Source organism: Saccoglossus kowalevskii, chromosome 3, assembly GCF_978046115.1.
Source record: "Saccoglossus kowalevskii chromosome 3, keSacKowa6.1, whole genome shotgun sequence".
NCBI lineage: Eukaryota > Metazoa > Hemichordata > Enteropneusta > Harrimaniidae > Saccoglossus > Saccoglossus kowalevskii.
Window position 1 is genome coordinate 9,074,315 of NC_140643.1, and position 6,049 is coordinate 9,080,363.

Sequence of the window (6,049 nt, forward strand, 5' to 3'; positions counted from 1 at the left end):
TGTGTATAATCAGTATGAAAAGTGGCTGTGTGTTTATCTGTGGTTCTGGGTTGCGTATTTTGTATATAATTTGTAGAATGAGACAATGTTTCTCACGGTATATCAAGATACATATACAATGCAGTTGTTTAGGTGATTTCTTCCCCGTTCCCATAATATAGTCAAATTTATCAAATACACGATGAACGAGTCGCATTCCAAAACGCAAACGATTTGGGACTCCTACGCTTCAATTCGACGGCTAATACAAATTAACTTGTGTCAAATACAAACGTTTTATATAACTTATTATTATACTCTCTTGAAAGTTGTCTTGTCGTTTTTGATATTATTCTTGTGTTTCGTCCATGAATAGTTCAATCCGTAAAATTAAAATGATAATATCCTTAGTATTTTACAGCAGACGCCGAATTAAACTAATCTTATCAATTTCTTCGGAACTATATATCCTTTAGAAGGCTCTTAGATGCGTTTGTTTTGACTTGTCGCTTTCAGTCAACAGCACCCCTCGACACAACCATTTTCACCAGGGGCGCTGGACAGTAAAAAATAATTACTTAGTACTTTGTTTTAATTTGGGTTTATGTTACCCACGTAACCCCCACATGTTATTTTGAGAATGAAAATTCAATTTATGGCTGTGAATATGACTCAACATTGAATAACCTTTGTGCTCCCTTATTTCTGAATCTCCCGGGCCGATGGTGCTCTGTGAGTGAACGGTTGTTTTTGTAGGTGATGTTTTTTTCCTGAAAACATTTTTTCGTTCAGATTTCTAGCGAAAGAATTGACTGAAATATTAAAATGATAGATTTATCAAATCGATACGCGTTCTATACTGTTCATCATAATTAATTAATTGATCAGCGTGATAAGAATGTAATTTAATTTCAAATTCAAAACATCAAATATAGTTGTATTTTCTTTATGCAAATTTGCAAGTCATAATAACAAACACCGCTAAGAGTGTTCTAAGGAATATGTTGTCCTGATCAGTTTATTTTGGCGCTCATTGTAATTAAAAACCGTACTGCATTACATTGCACTGCTACAGGCAAGTGGGGAGTTACCAGTACTTAATTTCAGTAAAATATACAATATGTTAACCCGTAAATTATTCTGAAAAAATATCTCCGGGGTCAACTGGAAGTATTAAATAGGCATCTCTTGTTATATTCATTATTAGAACGATCAATTATACATGTTTTACGATTTTTGTTGAGATGAGTGAATAACAAGTTTGACATGTCACCATGGTATTTATGAGTTCAATTTATCCATGTAGATGAGAGTCCAATCTGATTAAAATCCAATGTAGGTATAAGAAGCCTCATACCTACACGAGAAACCTCATACATACACGAGAAACCTCATACCTACATCGGATTTTAATCAGATTGATGAGAGTCACGTATTATACCAGAAAGCATTTGATTCGCAATCCAATTGAGGAAGCGAGATCAATAGCTATATCAACGTTGATGGCGCTGTCTGTCAAATGTCCAATTATTTATTGTTCATAACTCTTTACATTTAAAGACTTAAACTTCAAGGATCAGCGTGGACTAATATTGTTGTTTTGCAAGTTATACGCAATCGATACAAATATATTCGTGTGAGGCATCCAAGTGGTAGATGTAAGTAATCAGCAATACTCAGCTGAATAACTCTTCTTACAGGGAACAAACTTTTGATGTTAACCAAAGCATGAACAGTTACAACACGGTTCACTTTGTGGCAACATGTATGCAAGCTTTACTCAATTGAGTTCGACAACTAGATAACACTAACTCGTCGGAGATACGAACTTGCTCTAGATTCTTCAATATTCATGATAGTTTAGGCTTTTTACACATACAAAGCTATTATAGCCAACGCTTTTCAATCTCTTCATAAATGAACAACTCAATCCAGCCATACTGAATCATCAGTATTATATGCAGATTATTTAGTTGTTATGTCTCAAACAGCACCTAGTTTGCAAAATTTGATAAACATTTTGAAGACGTATTGTTCCAAATGGAACCTGACAATATTTATTTCTAAAACAAAATTTTTTAGGAAAAAAACATTAAAAACATCTGAATACTTTCATTACAGAAATACAATTATTAGCTGTGTGACAAGTTATACTTATCTTGGGATAATAATCTCAACATCTGGACAGTTTGTAGAAGCAAAGAAAACATTAGCAGAGAAGAATGCAAAGCTATGTTTATACTGAATAAAACATTGGAAGGGAACACTGACATCACACTCTTCTTGAAAGTATTTCATTCAAACATTAATCCCATCTTACTCTATGGTGCAGATGTCTGGGGATCATGGATTTTGGAAAATGAGAGAAATGTTTGTTTAGACATACAAGCAATGCAGCATGTGGGAGCGAAATAGGTGTATTACCACTATTAATATAAATTAAATTAACCTGAAATCACAAAGGAAATCACAGCAACATACATGGTTATCATCACTAATTAAAATATTAAAAGATAATTATTACATATCATTAATACATTTTACAACAAGTATTCCAAAAAGAAACATTCATAAGATTATAAATAACATTGAAGCAAATATAAAACAAAAATATGTAAACCAGCGGAAGTCACAAATCTCAAAAATAGTAGTAAACTTAGAACATTTGCAAACATGAAATTTAAATACACGTTTGATCCATATTACAAAACCTTAATCCCAGACGAAGTACATTGCTAAAATTGAGAATAAGCACACACAAGCTTGAAATTGAAAAGAGCAGGTACACAAGCCCAAAACACGACTAAAGGAAAGAATGTGCAAACAGTGCAACATGAATGTTATTGAGGATGAATTCCACTTTCTCATGATTTGTCCAAAATATGGAAACTTGTCTGAATTTAATTTTCTACCACATGATGCACACAATACATTCATTCGATTGCTCAATGCAGATGAATGTGAAATTATCAAAAAGGTTTCTCAGTTTATTTACAAAGCCTTGCAAGAAAGAATAGATAGTTGATAGTTTTGAATTTTATTATTATTATTAGTCTTTAAAAAAAACTTAACATTATAATATTTTCTTTCTTTATTATTTCATTATTATTATTATACTTTGTTATACTTTTATTGCTACTGTACTGATAGAAATACTGTATTCCTAAAGATACATTAATTATTATTATTATTATTATTATTATTATTATTATTATTATTATTATTATTATTATTATTATTATTATTATTATTATTATTATTATTATTATTATTATTATTATTATTATTATTATTATGACACCTTGTAGCCCAATACTGAACATACCTAAACACAGACCGAGATCATGATGTTTAACCCTTTGTCCCGAAACTACGCCCAGGTGTTGTGAGTCGAGTGTGGATCACGTCTGCCTTGTCTTGAAGCCCGGGCTATTTTCTTATATAACAAACATACATAAACTCGCACTGTGACCTTGACCTTTTGTCCTGAAATTTGCCGTGTCCTGTGACTTACATGAGGAACAGGTACTCTAAGTTTGAAGTTTCTAGCTATTTCCCTTGTAGCTCAATGCTTACCATACCTAAATCAATAATGTGATATTTGAAATTCTGACCCGGAAACGTGCCCATGTGTTGTGAGTCGAATGGGGAACACATTTGTCAAGTATGAAGGCCCTGGCCACTTTCCCCCTGTAATTTTTATCTCCATGCATAAACTCATACCGTGACTCTGACCCGTGACCTCAAAATGTGGCATGGTTTTCCAAACCCCCACAGGAACATGTGTGCCAATTTTGATAGCACGGTACTTGTATGGTAAACCTCTGGTTTTCGTCTCAGTGAAAAAGTACCTGGGTTATATGGTGTCATCAGATGGCAAGGATGAAGCTGATATGAAGCGACATTTGCGGTGTATTTATGCTAGGGCAAATTTTATTTTACGAAAATTTATAAAAAGTTCAGAGTACGTTAAGTGTTTGTTATTTAGAACGTATTTATACAGTATATATTGTCTGAATGTTTGGTGTGATTATCGTACACAAATTGTGAATACTGTGCGAGTGGCTTATAATAACGCTATAAGATTGATCTTTAGCCTTAAACGGGCTAGCAGCGCCAGTGGTAATTGCGTGAGTAGAAATATTTTCAACTTTGAATCTCTTCAGCGCAAGGCATTATATAACTTCAGTCAGCGTCTACTTACGAGCAATAATGCTTTAATTCGTACTTGTGTCAACTCTGACAGTTTTTTCTTATCCAAATTTTGGACTAATCTTAGACGTTGTATTTATTAGTGTTCGTGTTTGTTATGTATTTAATATGGGACTTTTTTGGCCTGAAATAAAGGATTAATAATAATAATAATAATAATAATTTCTTTCGCACAAAAAGTCGCACAAATGACCTGCACAGTAATTGCACGGGACGTTCGTGATGCTGTAAGCTGGTAAGAAAAAGAATATGTGAGGTATAAGTTCAATGGATAAAAGGTGATATAACGTCATGTTCACTAATATAGTTTACAGCGAAAGATCTTTTTAACTAGAAGAGGCTAACAACATGAACAATTTTATGAACATAGACAATCGTAGAAAGTTTATAATTTGAATGAAAGGAAAAAACACTATGATCTACATATAACTGGCACAATTTATTAAAAACACTTTCCTTCAATGACAGCTACACCTCCTTCAAGTTATTTTTTTAAATTGTCCTTTGCTTATCACAGTGTTATATCTTAAGTTCAGTATTTTTTTTCAGTATTATTGTTTGTGTATTGTTGTGATTATTTTGTTAGTGTATATTCTTTGTAATGTAACCATTTAAATTCTTTCCGAGGAGTTTTAAGCGTTATTTTTAATAAAAATGTTCAGCGTTCTTCATATCAGGTGCAAAATGAGCAGACATAGTGACATGATCTAGAGAAGAAAACAGATATTAACAATTACAGTCACGGTCAATACTAGACTTTATACTCAATGGCCATACACATATATATTTACCAAGAAATGAAGATACACAAGGTAACAGAAAACTGCATGTAAATTGACGCATACTCTTTGGACTTAAGACCTATAAGTAAAAATATTAACACATCTATGAAACATTTTTCTGAAATTCTAGTACCATATCACATCCAATTAATTATAAAAGCCCCTCAATACTATTAGACTGATCTCAACCATTATCCTTGTGTAATATTTGAATTGTTAAAAGATGGAATTGTTGGAGAGGGTAATTTAAACAAAATTATTAAATCAAAACAGCAGCACTAAATATAGCATTAAACTTGGATTGGAAATTACATATTTTTGTTTAATAATAATAATAATAACTTTATTACACTACTAAAAAGATAAAAAATAAAATGTTAGTAAAATAAAAGAAAAAATAAATTAATTACTTTCTGTGGTTTTTAAAAATTGTGCTCTTTAAGTATTTTGCTAAGGCTATATTATTCTTCATAATCTTTTTAAATATGGAATTCACATCCATTGTGTAAATATTTATTGCACACTCATCAAACAGTTTTTTTCTTTGTTCTATATAGCCAGTACAAAATAGCAGGAAATGTTTTTCATCTCCTAATGCTTTAGTGTTACATTTATTACAGTGTCTATTTTCTAATTCTATTTTGGGCTTTGTTCTTCTACTTTCTAAGTTGTGGTCACTCAGACGGAATTTTGAAAGCATTTTCCTGAGGCTGAAATTTGAAATGTTTTGCAAATAATTTTCCATATTATAACTTAATTTGAATAGTTTGTATGTTCTCAGTTTTGTTCCCCTATTTTCATTGGTTTCACTGAAATTTAGTTCTTCTCTCCATCTTTGAATAATCTAAGAGAAGGTGAGATTATTAAACAAATGGTACATTATTACATATTCCTAAACTTAATAATAATGATAATTTTTATTATGTTGTGCTAATCTACCGTAATCTATTTAGCAAGAGCGTAATTACTACAAATGACGTGTGTATACAATGCGATAGCGCTATTGTTTCGTTTCTGAAATTGTATGAAATAAACAAATTAAATCAAATTTATTGTATAAGATATAGTTTGGACAC